We start from the raw sequence: 16,003 nt of genomic DNA, 5'->3' as shown, positions 1-16,003 counted from the left end.
TGTTGCTTTAAGCAAAAGTATACATATATTATCGAACTTAATAAAATAGTGTGTGTAGTACTTATTTCATTATATCAGACTTTTTGTAATGAAATAATACTTAATTTAAAACAAAAGTAAATTCTACAAGTGAAGTACTCTAGAGGAAACTTCTTATTTTTTTTTACTGCACTGCACTCCTGTGCAAAGTGTAACGTTAAGTATACTTAATTAGTATTCTGTTCGTATAATGTTTGTAAAAATTAGTTGAAAGTTTAGCTTGACTGTATTCCGCTTATAGCAGGGTAGAGAGTACCTAGTTGACATCCACCATCATTTACTCGCTCTGGTAACAAGGCGAAGCGCGGCGTTAAGTTCCGCAACGCAACACGCAATGGCTCCAGAATGCAGTGAAAAGGGAACGGAAGTGTCTTAACACTAAGGATCCAGGTTCCCTTTGCCTACCCGTACCTTATACCTAACAAATATAGAATATCAACAATAATTACCTGCTTCAACCTACAATGCGTATTCGGATAAGAATCGATTATTTGACAAACGAGATTATAGCCTTTTAGGCTTTATAAAATACATAAAAAAAGACCATTACCTTCTCACATACTAGGAAAAATAATAACGGAAAAAGGTCTAGTAAAATTTCAATAAGCTCTACAATTTTATTACAAAGTAAAAATAAAACCGAGGCAGTACAATTTCTTATCTAATAAACCTCCTTTCAGTGGCCCCAAAAAGTACCTAAACATTGTCGATATTACAAATTGAAATGTTTCACAAGAGTCCTCGAATTACTTTGTAGCTCAAAAAATAATATTTAGGTGAACGTGAAATGTAAAAGTAAAAAAATATAATATATTATTTGACGTAGGTACGTAGGTAGATACCGTTGTAGAATAGTAGAATAGCGGGTAAGTGTACGCGTTGGTTGTGGATTTTTCAATTCTAGGATTTTCAAGAGGAATTTCAAGAGGAATTTCAAGAGGAATTTCAAGAGGAATTTCAAGAGTTATATTTTAGTTAAAAATTTAACGTATTATTTTATCAGTCCGGTAGATAAAGGGCGCAGCGTTAGGTTCCGCCACCTCAGATATTTCATATTAACTGAAATTATAATTTACTTTTTAAGAGACATTACATATTCAAATCGACATAGCCTACAAGCCGGAGATGCAAGGGGTTGGTTAGGAAATGACAGACCCGTACGGACAAACGACGTTGACGATTGTGTCAAATTTAATATGTTTTTGATATATTACTAATGTTTTGCTATTATAATTAATTCATATTATATGTTTAGTTCTCTTTGTTTATTTGGGAAGTAGATAAGTAACATTTTTTAAAATTTATTGGTTAGGTAATAGTTATTTTCTTTTATTTTATCCTGGTATAAATATATACAGAGATAAATATATACCACTGGTCGTGGTGCAGGGGCGTTTGACTGGAAATATTACAAGTTGTGGGTTTGATTCCCACTTGAGAAAATGGAATATCTCATATTTTCATTTCCATTTGGTAACGAGGTTAACTTACCATATTATGTGAGAAATACAGTTAAATAAATCTTTCTTATTATACGTGGCTTATAATAGAATAGTATATTAGTTTTTACTTCTTTTAAGTACATCCGGTATGGTCTAGTGGCTAGGATACCTGGCTCTCACCCAGGAGGCTCGGGTTCGATTCCCGGTACCGGAATATTTTCAGTCTTCTTTTCCTTTTCTTTTTTAAAATACATTTTTTACATATTTCAATTTATTCTTAACGACAAAGTTAAATTTTTAATTGTAATACTTGAATGATGTATAATATAAATGAAAATGTATAGTACAATTTAATAAATGTTAAACTTTGTAAAATTTAAACTATGAATAAATTTTAAATCCAGTTGAATAATTTGTTACAAAACAGAAATAAGTCGCAAACTGATGAACCAATTATGATGATGTTCACCAAAAACGCTGAGAAAGGATAAACGCTATTTCAGTCTAGAACATTTAGTAATTTCAACTGAAAATGGACTGGAAATTTGGGGAACATTCTGTTGTCACACTGAATGTACTGCATTATTTAAAGCTAACGCGGGGCAGCGCTTGCGAGTTGGCAATAGCTCAATTAGACTATGACGTAATTGTGGATTGTTCTTATACAGTATACATTATTCTTACTTTTAATTTATGTCGTAAAACAATTTTAATTTTGTCCTGCGCGCTACACAGCACGCGATGACTGTGGGTTCGATTCCCACTCGCAAAAATACTGTGAATTTAATTCTTATATCTTTTACCATTTTCACATAATCATAACCAATACACTCACTGATCGTCAACCACATACTCTCTCGTATTTAAGCAAGCATGAGGGTGAGAATTCCAGGCGTAAGCCGGCTGAGTGCTCTACTCATTCTCTTTATTACTCGCGCGTCCAGTCCAGGTTTACTGCCGGTAATACATCTAGGCTTACGTCGGCCGTCGTTTTGTAAACACTTGTTTAATTTAATAGCATTCACGTTTTCGTGGATATGTAAATTTGTTTCAAAATGTTCTCATTTGTGCTGCACACGTGTTTGTGGGATTTCATTAAAATAATACGAAAAGATAGTAAAGTTTTCGAGTGTAGTAGGATTTTATTATGAAATTTAAGTTAATCTGCTTAAGTCTTTAGTTCAATTTTATTTGAGTTTTATAAAATTTGTCTGCATTTTTTTATAATTGTCTATTCTTAAATTTAAAAATATTATGTTTTTTTTTCAGTTTCATATAACAAGTAGGCAGTAGGAAGAGGAAACCTAGTGTTAAGACACTCCGTTCCCCATTTTCTACAGAATTTTGAAGGCAAAATATATACAATATTATTTGAATTATATATTGACATTCAAAGCCTTTAAAAATTATAACTACATTTATATAAAAACACTTTTAGAGTAACATGACATTTCCATCAAACTCATACCACTTACAGTCGCACTAAAAGCTCGAATCAACTTAAATCTAGATAAGTCGTCGCGCTGTAATCTGTACATGTAAAAACAAAAAGCGTTTTGTCTGCAACGTGGTTGTTTTTATAAAGTAAAATGTAAGTAAGGTTTACTTAGTATTAAGTTAAAGTAAATAGGCCTATGTAAATATATATTAGTTTATACATTCGTTCTTGTCATACACGCAGTATAGGGTCAGGGAAATATCTTTGGAACAAAAGGGGCCTAACTACATAAGTAAGAGGGCAAACAGTTGCACGTACAAGTAAACAAACTGGGATGTGAATAATAAATCACTCTTTATTTTGTAGCGTGCGATTCTGGACTTTTTAGTTCAGTAAAAAGTCTATTGCGAGTTTTTAGAATTTTTTTTTGCTCGGTTTGTAATTAAACTGAAATATTTTCGAGCGAAAGAATAAGTACATATTATTTACGTAGCGGGTAAACAAAGCGAATTCAGAGGAAAGAAACCATATTGCCCACATTCCATAAATTTGTAAAGATTATTGCCTGTGGAGTTGCAGAACGCAACTGCAATAATCATTCCCTCAAGTTAGAATCGAACCAATAACCTTCGCGTTTATTGTCACACTACTGCCCCTATGCCACGATGACCTAAACTTACTTATCTCTATCTCCATATATAATAAAACAATAAAACTATTTTGTCTGTACATTTAGTATTTTTGACTGAAATGGTTAGAGGGGCACTTAAAAAGAATAATAGAAAGCAAGCTTTAATACAAATTGATCGAGGCCGTCGTGGTGCAGTGGCGGTGTCATACTATTATGACTGTAAGTACAATGATTGTGGGTTCAATATCCCATCCCATCCCTTGCAGAAAGGATTATATTTATTTCTCCGTTTTGGCAAACAAAGCACAGAGCTGTATCCCACCACGGAGTATCTTAACACTGGATTCTCTCTTCCTACAAAGCTAATCGTATAATAAACGGAAAAAAAAAAAAAAATTAGACCTATAAAAACTCACATACAAACAATAAATTATGTAAATAGTAAGCAATTGTATAATATTATCATAATTGATACTAACAAAATATCCTATATGTTAATTTAAGTTTAAATTATATGCGCGCTAAATTACATCCAAATTTATTCAGCCGTTTTTATGTCATTGCACACCAAGTAGCTAAACGTCCAAAGTAAATTGTTTTAATAATAGGATTAAAATTTAACTTGGAACAAATCTAACTAAACGGAAAATTTACTGTGATATAAATAAAATGAAAAATCTGGATTTAGGGAACCGACTGAAACACGCGATATCTTGAAAATTGGATAGAAATTGGAGAACGTGGATTACACCAGGTTCCCTTAGCCTACCGCGCCATATGGTGGAACCGTAAAATAAATAAATATATAAATAACATAAATTAATTAAAATTAATATATTTTTTATTTATTTCACTATATAAATAAATTAACTGTAAGCAAAGTAGGCAAGAGTATGTGCACACGTAATGTGCCATACATATTATTTAGCCTGTACAGATTAGCGGTGTCTCTAAATCTCCAGCCCGACGCGATAGGCTTGGCACGGGTGTTTATGACCTCTGATAGCGGGCACAGAAAGAGGTGAAGTCGCACTACGGAATTTAGATCGTTTTTTCTTTTATTTCTTCAATATTAACGCGATTTATCATAAGTACATAAAAAAAACTGATATCAGTGATTTTAAGATCAATAGACACCACCGATTTTTAATTCTCTGAATATTTTAAATAACTAAAGCAAAGAAATATAATAAGTAATTAAAAAAAAAAAAATCTTTAAACACGAATTCATTACTGTATGTGGTACTAATATTATAGAATGTGCTCTAATTGCATGAACCTAAACTCGAGTGGTTTACTTGTTACCTCTGAAGAGTTCCAATATTCAAATATCTCATCATCAGACCAGCTCGATAAAATCGTACTATCAACCTCAGCTTTTTGCTACAATTATAACTAGTGGATTAAATTTGGTTTTTTAGATTTTATTACATACTTAAAAGGCAACCTAATAAAAACATACTAAAAAGTTATATTAAAAACCACATAGTGTAGTCTTTTTAATTTTTAAAGAGCAATTTAATAATTGCTTATGAGACCAAGTATTTTGATATAGTAGAGTCAACTGCAATCTTTAAATCTTTAAATCTTCTCACATATTATGTTTGGCAATTTTATTGATATGAAATTGCTTTGTATAAGCTGCTCCCGGCTATAAAAATTAATAACAGTGCGCCCAGAGCCTCGAGAACGGCGGCCATTGTGTGTTCTGCTAAGCTTTTATCAAAAAGATGTAGTAATAGTATATGAGTTATATATCTGCCGCAATTTCCTCGCGTGGAAAGACTAACTTCAATGGAGTGTAGAGTTAAAAGTTTTTGTCTTAATCTTAATTATTAAATTATTAATAAAGTATTCATATTGTGGTTTTAGATTTTTTTTAAAATCTTATTAAAAGTATTATTTTCTTATTTTACTGTGTTAAAAACTATTAACTCAACTTATGCTAAATTATCATAATACTTATAATTTGAAAGTGATAATGAGAAATACAATTAACAACAAGAAATACTAATATAATAGTTTTTTTTTTCACCTGCATACTATATACTATGTGTAGCCGGGTATGCAGAGGGAGCCTAGTGTTAAAGCACTCCTCTCCAAATGTTTTCGAGTCCTGGAAACAACCTATCGCGTTTACAATTACACGCTTGCCCTTGCTTCACGACTAGACTCAAATATAAATGTAACTAAAGTCCAAAAAATAAGAGAGTTACGATTCTAACTCTAAAAATTAAGTTATGTCCAGTCAAGTGAAAAGAATTAAAATCCAAGATATTTTTTGGGCTAAAGCTCAATGAATTCAAGAGAAAAGGAATACATACCGATCTATTTCTCTTTATCCGCTGAAAAAAAATATTAAATCAGCTTCACACTGTATCCCGCACTATGTTCCCTCTGCCTACCCTTCTATAAGCCAGACACAATGGTTAAGAAAGAAGAAGAAGACCAGAAAACAATCGTTTAAACCTCCATGATATATAATTTGAATATATTTATAACTGAATATATATTTATGTTATATGTAGAGATATTTTATTTTATTTTATACACCAAAACACATTAGAATACTGGAGCGGTCGAGTTTAGAGCAGAGCATTCTGGGTTAAATAGACGCACTAAACGCTAAGCGACGTATGTAAATTTAAATACGGTTGGGTTTTGTACAATATGACGTAATTTTTTTTATAAAATAAATTAAAATATTTTACATTTTCCATTTTTTATATGAAAATGGAAAATATTTATTAGTCACGAAAGTTACAATATAGTACTAACTTGTATATCCTATCCTATCCTATATCTTATAAAACAAAGTCGCTTTTCGTGTCTGTCTGTTGTTTCTAACTCTTCTTCTTCTAAACCACCCAACGGATTTTTATGCGGTCTTCACCATTAGGTCGAGTGTTTTTCGTAGAAGGTTTATATATAGTTTATTATTTGTACATTCTTATGTAAATTAACATAAATACGATAAATGTGTATAAAGTCCTACCCGTTGAGACACTTTCGCGCATGCGCTGCTCTAATGGTAAGTACTACATGAAAAAAATGTACTGGAGTATTGTTCCTCTTAATAATATCTACAAAAAAGTCCGCGAGAGCATATTCGTATCTTTTAAGAATAACGTGTAGTGATCATTTTTCTGTCTAAAAATAATAATTTCAATATATTTTTTATTGTGAGGGATATTTTTCCATAATGGTATTAATCCTTATCCTTTAAAATACTTTATTAATTTACTACGTTACACGAAGATAAAATTTGCTTTTTACAATATTTCGAAATTGCGAATAGTTTTACAGAAAAACAATTAAATATTGTTGACACATCCCGCCGTTGACACATCAGCTGTATGTTACTCAAGTTTCACTTATCCCTTACTCTCAGCATATAAATAAGTACATTAGTTGCGTTGGCCATTTAATGTAGATCAAAACTGTCTTTTACTGTTTTTCATTTTAATAAGTACTTTAGAAGTTGTTACAATATCAAAAAAATCCTTGCTGCGAAACGACTCGCCACTCGCCATGCAATACAATCGCGTCCGCCGCGCCCGCTTGCCTTACACGCATCGGTGGTTCAGTGGTAGAATGCTCGCCTGCCACGCGGGCAGCCCGGGTTCGATTCCCGGCCCATGCATTCTATTTAATTTTCCTCACAGGCAGCCACGTCGTGCTTGCTTTTCATCAGGGACAACCCCCAGAATACCCCCTTTAGCATTAACCACAAGCTCGAAAAAAAAAACCCGGCCGCCTCTATAGCAACGAAGATTTAGTTAGAAGCGTTTGCACGTATTGGATAATTGGAGTTGAATGTATTATTTAAGCGCGATATATTTGGTTTCACATTTTTTGTAGTAGTTAGTAGTAGGTAGGTTTTTGTTTATAATTTCTTCCGTATAAAAATAGTCATTTAACTATCTAAAAATAGTCATTTAATAAGTACCACCAGTATATTTTAATAAGTACTTGAAAAGATTAGTAGCACAGATTTAAAATTACGGTACTACTAAAATATCTTTGCTGTGTAAAACAATTGGAAAATCCTTATTGAAACTACAAAAATGCGAGTTGCATTAGGGTTTAATTAATTTTCACATTATCTTAAGTACTTTGCAAACATACATTACATGAATAATCCAGCAGTTAAAGCGGGCGAAGCCGCAAGAGGGTCGCTAGTAACATTATAATACAGTGATTTTTCACTCCTTTTTTAAAAATCTTTTCAAATTTAATATTAAACAAAAAAAAATAAAAAAAGAAACATATTAAAAATAGAAATCTCACACAAACAACTAGAAATAGTAATAACATTTTAGATATAATTCCATTTATTCTGTGCAGTCGGATTGAAATACTCGTATGTAATGCATTATGAACTCTCCCGCACAAAGTCCCGTTATACGATGACAGGCTGTCAGGTCTCTGTGGATCTCTTTTAAGCTGCCCCTGAGCATTAAAGTTGACCACTCTTTGACTCACACTAAAATGAACGCCCATATTTTATTCATGAAGCCTAACTTTCATAATATATTAACTAATTGTTATGTAGATTTAATTATCTATTTCTGGAGACTGCGTGTTGAGTGGCAGAACTCAACACATGTGAAAATATTAAATATTCCATTATCTCGTGGATTGGCATCGATCCCTGCGCCGTGACAGATCTCAAGCTGTCTAAATATTGTAAAAAATTGTATTAATTAATTAATGGAAATTATTCGTTATAATTTGATTTTAAATTCGTTAAAAAAAATTAAAAAGTGAAGGTAGCTGAAAAATATAAATTTAAAACTAAAAATATAAATTACAATAACTAAAAGTGAAACAAAACTAGAACAATTTTCATCGCGGTAATTAAAATCTTCCGCATTCCACGTTAATTCACTTTGAATTTGTTGTGAGCTCGAGAAGGATCCTTTGATCTCTTCTGTTTACATATTTGTATTTGTGGCTGTGGCTAGGCGCGGCTAAGGATTATTTGTCCACTTTAAATTAACACGTTAACTTTGAAACATATGTATAAATTAACTATTTTTAGTAGATATAATTTAGAAATTCTATGTATTTGTTGTTTAGCTTCACGCTGTATCACGCACACAGCGGGATAGACAGAAGCAACATGGGAATCTAGTGTTAAGACACTCAGTCCCCTTTGGGATTAAAGGGAAGGGCATTTCCGTTCTCCACTTCCGCCGGTTTCTTGAGGCATCATGTGTTGGGTGGCGGAACTCTCAACGTCACGCGTTACCAGATGATAAATGATAATACATTTTAAAAAATAAATGTAAAACTAAGGTTCATTTCCCCGCTCTGATAGAAAATACGCCGTCAACTTACGCTTCTTGTCTCACCCAGTGTTTTGAACTACTAATGTTGGGCGAAAAACTACATTTTGATTATATTACTCTCATTAGATGACTTTTTATTACTTTTACAACATTTTATGATTTGTAATTATATAAATATTATTATTAATTTATTAATATACCAATTCGCTATGAGCATAGTATAGTATACATATACATATATACTGGTAATTATAACGAAAACACGAGAATCGGTATCGTATAACAGATTTAATAAAAGCTGAATTAAATATCACGCTGTGGTCAAGCAAATTGCACGTTAACTAATTACCCTCATTTTGTTAAACATCAGTTGGACAATATATTGAAACTTTATTTTATATTTAAACTAGTGATAAAATTCAGCTTTGCTTGTCAAGATTATTACTTTTTATGTCAATTTTATAGTTTCACAATATCCAATATATAGCAGGAGCAAAGGTAACCTGGAGAAATCACTCCCCTTCTCAATTTTCGAGACATTGCATATGGCTGAACTCAAAAGTAGCTAGCTCTAGTACGAAAAAGACTTTTGTCTTTTTTTTTACTAGAGCGAGAACATCAAAATTATTGTGTGATGATGATGTCAATAAATAGTTAAATATTAAATTTCCAACAATATTTTGTCAGCGAATTTACTGGAATTATCTTTTATTTTTATTTTTAAGCTTCTCACATATAGCAAGACTAGCGGACGCGCGCAGCTTCGCTTGCGTATTAAGGGGTGAATTCTAATAAATCACGAAACATGTGTTCAATTAAATATTTTTAAGAGTCTAAATTTCAAATTTCATAAAAATAGGTGGCGATTTAAGAATTTTTCCATACAAACTTTCAACCACTATTTCTCCCCTTTAGGGTTAAAATTTTTCAAAACCCCTTCTTAGTGGATGTCCAGATTATGAAAGTAAACATCTGTCCAAATTTCACGTTTCTACGCACAGCGGTTACGGCTGTGCGTGCGTCTTACCTCAGTCAGTGAGGACAAGTCCTTTTATATATATAGATAAACAGAAGGGAACCAAACGTTAAGAAACTTCATCACTACACACATTTTTTTCTCCTTTTCTTGCTGTAAACATTATGAGAAAAAGTCACGCAAGATTTATTTTTAAATATTTAGAATGATCCTATAGCCCGCATGTAGCAGGATAGGCCTAGTGTTGAGACATTCCTCTCTAGATGGTTTCCAGAAGCACTACGTCTTGTTTACCCCGGAACTTTACCCCTCACCACCCATCTCCTTGACTCTAAAATTATTCATTTCAACCATTTAAGTATCTATTATATTATGTTATAACTATTTTTTGAACCAAATTTAATAATAAAGTTTCAAATCGTTGTGAACTATGGAACAAAATTCAATTAACGTGCTTTAGGTCTTAGGGCTTCAAGTTAGTTGGATGGGGTAAATTTGATATTTTCTGTATATTATTACAAACTCAGTTTTAATTAACTTGGTCCGTATAATAAAATCCTTCATCGAAATTTGCTATATAATTTTGTATGAATTTTATTTTAATTGTATGTCTGTTTATGTGTACTTACTTTTTATCTTCTTACCAGAGCGAGGAAAGCTTCATTCAATCACTCGAGTTGGAATCGAACCCACAAACCCTGTGCTTACAGTCAGAACTGAAACAATTATTCCTTTTGCTAATAAACATATTATATTCAAAACTTTTCAACCGAAAGACAACAAAGTAAATTAGTTAAGTTGACGATAAATTAAACCAAAACGTTGCATATGGCCCAATGTTGCAGCATCCTATAATGAGTTGGCAGCTTACGTCATTGGTGGAAGTTAAGACAAATTCTGAACTTTGAAATTATTGTACGAAATCTTCTGAACTCTGAAAACAATGCCATGTAACATATTACAGGCTTAACTGTTTGAGTAATTGAATAGCTTCTCAACTCTCGTATCATTGTTAGTATAGTATATGAATTTTACGTGGTATTTAAGTATTTTTTTCTCTTTTTTTTGGTTCACGATGTATTTATATATTCTTTATTGCACAAAAAAAATAAAAAAATGTACAATAGGCGGGGTTAACGCTAACAAGCATTTTCTACCAGCCAACCTGTCATGTGGGAGAACAAAAAGTGTAGACGTGCAAAAATAAAAAAAAAATTAAAAATAAAATATCAATTTTGAAAATACATACAGATATATAATAAATACAATATAATATATACAAAATTATACAAAATTATAGTATTCTGTTAAAGCAGGGTAGGAAGTGGGAACCTACTGTTCAAACACCCCCCCCATTGCCACTTTCACCCAATTGTTGAGACATTGCGTGTTCAGTAGTGATTTTTTTTTAAATATCTCTCGAGTGGGTATCGAACCTGGTTGTAGGTTCGTTTTCTATCAGATGCTATGCTGCTACATCACGACGTAGTACCAGACCAATTAAGTATGTCAGTATTTAGCTCAGTATTAAAACTCTCCGTTCTCCACTTTCTGCTCAGTTACGTGGTATTGTCTGTTGAGTGGTGGAGCCTAATAATTTCACTATTTTATTGGATTATTATTATATTTTATTGGATATCGTTTACGAATATCTCGTGAGATATGATTTAACAATTTCATGTACATCAAGAAGTATCTATATCACATACAATACATATTTGCAAATATAAATCTTATTAATTATATACATTTAATAATAATAAGTTATTTATTATTATTAAATGTATATTATGTTTATTTAATTCCATTTTAAAAGGAATGACAACATTTATAATTAAAATACTCGTTGCAAAATTAGCTGCATTAGCATTCGCGTTCTCGTTGATACCGCACTGCGATATTAAATACTGTAGTATTGTAACGGAAATTACTTTGGTAATTTTGTTCGGTGAAAAAACATTTCCATTTCAGTTAAGTTAGTTGATACTTTCTTTGTTTTTAAAAACTAACAATAATTAGTAGGTAAAAGTATAAGTAGATTTACTGTTGATTTCGTTTTTCTTTTTATATTTGTTTTTTTTTTCAACTTGCCACACCACCTTGTCCCGCATTGTTTATCGAAGCGGGATAAGGCAAGAAATAAAAATAAATATTATCTTCGAGTGAGGATTGAACCTACAATCATAGCGTTCACAGATAAGATATGTTTATAATTATTTATTGTAAAAATTGAGAAGAAAGGTATTGCTAGTATTTAATTAAAAATCTGTGTGTGTGTGCTGCGTTGAGTCCTGCCACCCAATACGCAATACCTCCAAAATTCGGTCAGGTTCCCTTTGCGTTCCTCTAGGTTCCCTCTGCCTACCCTGTTGTGTGCAGGATACAGCGTGATCCAAAAAAAAACATCCTGTTAAATTGATGTTGAATATAGTGTCTTGATACATATGAATTTAAAACATTTGTATTAAGATGCGTCGCCAAAGATTATAAAACTTATTTGCATACAACATTTTGATAGTTATTATAAGTTAGTAAATAAAAAACATGTTTTATTAGTACAGCTGGTAATTTTTTGATTATATGAAAATAAGTAAATAATATCTTACTTTTATTCTAATAAATCAATAATTAAGAGATTAAAAGTACTATAAGTATATAATTAGTTTTCCTCTTACCCTAAAAACTTAGTTTTTTTCAATAAAAGTTAAGTTAGTTAGTGAAAACCTATTTAGGTTTTCAATTCCATAAATAACCCAACATAACATAACATAACATACAACTTCTTTATTTCATACCAAATTGAAACAACGCAATTGAAAAACAATTTTGTTGAACAAAATGTGAAAAAACGGCCTAACTATATGAAATATTAATAGCGATCTCTCGGAGGCAACCTAATCAAAAGATCTAATGAGAGGAGCGGGTTTGGTACGATATATAAACAAAAAAAAATCCGGAGAGAGTAACAATAAAAAACACTCCACTCTCCTCATTCAAACTTAACAAAACATCTATTCCCTTCACAATCTTTGGCACATTTTAAGCGGTACACTGAAAGCAGTTGGCATCGCGCCCGCGTCGCTCCACCATTACTGGATTCTTTAATATTTTAATATTGTGCATTATACATTGCATTTCTGCGTTCACCGCCAGACCGGGATGGATTTAATACCAGCATCGTTTCATGTTTTATCTTATAAAATATTTTATTTTATTATATTACGCGAAATTGACAAGACGACGCCGTTATAACTTAGTACTAATATATGTAATGTACATGATAAGTGTCACTTCGAATTGTAAGTGGGTAATGTAGTAATAAAGACTGGGTGTTTGTTATATGTTATGGTGGATTTATATGGTTAGTCTTTGTAGTATTTCTGCTTATGTGAAAAGTGGAGAGTGGAGAGTGGAGATGGAAATATGTTACGAAAATTGTGTATGGCAACAAACAAAATAAATATAAATATCTAGATTATATTAAAGAAATACTTTTTTAATTGAAAATCAATGTCAATGATAAATAAATATCTAATAATGGCAACCGAATAACAGTTTACAAAATTACCTAATAAGCTTATAACATACTATTCAAGTTACAGTAAAAATATTCCAAGAACAATTATTCAGAATACTCAGTTATTTTCATGGAAATAGCCAATGTGCAAACCTTTCAATACCATTGATTGAGGCATTTTCACATTCATAATAGTTCCAAATAGATAGCAACAGCCAGCTTCCATTTGCGTCTTTTGTAGCGTTGATTTTGGTGTACAAAGCAAGGCTTAATGCCGATTCTGGTATTCAATTTATGTAAGCCTAATTTGTATGGAATATAATGACATTGTATTGAACATGGTTCGTATTAATCTGTAATACGAGGAAATATAAACATTGTATTTATAAGACACTAGCGGCCCGCTCGCGGTTTCACCCGCGTGAACTATGTTATTATTAATTTCTGTCTCCATGGCTACGTCCTAGAGACGTCTATGCAAAATTTGTTATTTCTAGAATTTGTAGTAACGAAGTTTCATACAAACTTTCGACCCCAAAAACAACCCCTTAGAAGTCGAATATTGCAAATTCCCGTCTTAGCGAGCACCTACGTCCTATAAGTAACTCCTATCCAAAATTTGAGACTCCTAGCACATGTAGTTTCTGAGATTTCGTGATGAGTGAGTGACCTTTCGATTTTATATATATAGATAATCAAATATATTAGAAAGAGTCATTAGTGTTAGTGGAAAAAAGAGTGTCTTAGCATTAGGTTCCCTCTGCCTACCATAATCTGTGCATTGATTAGAGTCATTATTTTGAATGCACTACGTAGTATGCCATTTTTTCCCATTAATAGAAATCCATAAAAAAAACTTAATTCATTGCCACTGGCACTGAAAATTGAAATCGATTCAGTAGTTCAGAAGATATTTGTGTACAAAGAGATAGACAGACAAATATTCAAAAATCTTTAGATAAAATTTAAAATATCGAAATTGTATAATTTTAAACAACTTTTATTTAAAAAATCGGCGTAGTGAAAGCCTTGCTTATTGTTTATTTTCTTTAAATATGTGTTGAATTATTTTATAATAATTAGAAATAATAAAATATAATAATTATTAATCTATTTTCATTTCATACAATATTTTAATCAATATTCTATTCGATATAGTACCTGCCTAATAACGATCTATACCGACATTGAAAGTTCAAGTAATAAAGACAAACACAAAGCCGGCATATGACACGAAAATTCTCTTCGGCTAACAACGAGCCCGCCTACACGATACAACGCTAAGATAAGGCCGCGTATCTACATAATGTGAAACAACATTGCTACAAAAAATATATATAAATAAGCGTATCTGTATTTTTTTGTCTATGATGTTCTACCTTGTATTCCGCATATAGCAGGGTAGACAGAAGATACTTAGACCACTTTCCACCGAATCCTGGAAGCATTGCGTGTTGAGTGGCGAAACTCAAAGCCGCGTATGTACCTAAAGCAATTATATCTTAAATTAATATATTTTTTAATTACTTCTTTGTTATAATTATTAAATATAATCTAATGCTACATTTTGCTTTAAAAAAACTCTACCTACCTAAGAATATAATATAATATTTACTAGAAAATCTTCACCCAGAAATAACCTACAAATAGAAAACTGTATAAACATTATGAACAACCTGCCTTAGTTAACTTTCCAAATAGTTGACGGGTGCACCTAAACCGTATAAGTTAGCTAGTAATTGAAAACTGTCTAACTTGTGCTCGCCACTTGAGAACACTAGGTTTGTTTTAGACATATATTGACTTACACTGCAAGTGGTTCCTTATGATAACGACGCTAATTATATATTCAATAATTGTAAATAATTCCTAAATAACTGTAAACTTGCCTTAAAATTTAAAGTTGGGGCAAGATTCGATTCCCGATCGATTCACCAGTATATTTAATATTTTCTTATCCTCGCTCTGGTGACGAGGCAAAACGCGGCGTTAAGTTGCGCCACTCAATACGCAATGCCTCAGCTAACAAACGAAAACTAAATAATAGACACCTCAGATGCGAGCAATTGTAATATTTGGAAATTAATATCTGAATATTTTATTTTAAATTTATAACAGATATTCCGCATTTCAGAAAGACAGACATATTGACAGGTGAATTAAAAAAAATAAACATTTTTACAAATAGAAATTGGTCTGAAAATTTAAAAAAAAGAACTGACAAGTGCCAGGCTACCTGTCACCGTAACATGGCTTACTGTCTAAATCGTTTAACTCGGCGTGAATAGAAAATCTTTTTAAAAAAATAGCAACAGATAAAGTTTCAGTACATTATATAAAGAAAATATAATATTTGGTGGAAACAAACATCTTTTATGTACTTTTTAAATTTTCTATTTATATATTCTTTAATTTCTATTAATTACAATTTTTATTTCATTTTCACGCTTTTTTTACCTCGTGTAGTAGGGTAAACAATAATATAATATGAAAATATGTCACTTACAGCTTTTCATCACAATTCGAGACATTGCGTGTTAAGTGGTGAAACAGAACGCCGTGCTTTGTCTTGCCCAATAATTTCCCTGAGTTAATACTCGGGACACAAATGAATGGCTGTCAAACCTACAATCATCACGAATGATAATAATGAAACAACTAAATAT

The 16,003-nt window shown here is 31.7% G+C and overlaps 1 non-coding gene across 1 annotated transcript; it reads left to right on the top strand.

Annotated features, from left to right (window-relative positions):
- Positions 1-1,623: 1,623 nt before the first annotated feature.
- TRNAE-CUC (transfer RNA glutamic acid (anticodon CUC)) lies at positions 1,624-1,695 on the top strand. The gene has a single exon. It is a non-coding gene; the product is annotated as a tRNA-Glu (tRNA).
- The last annotated feature ends 14,308 nt before the right edge of the window (positions 1,696-16,003 follow it).

This window comes from Heliconius melpomene, chromosome 17 (genome assembly GCF_056956725.1).
Source record: "Heliconius melpomene rosina isolate 202511_hmr_F chromosome 17, ASM5695672v1, whole genome shotgun sequence".
In the NCBI taxonomy this organism is placed as follows: domain Eukaryota; kingdom Metazoa; phylum Arthropoda; class Insecta; order Lepidoptera; family Nymphalidae; genus Heliconius; species Heliconius melpomene.
This window is presented reverse-complemented; position numbering and strand designations above follow the sequence as displayed.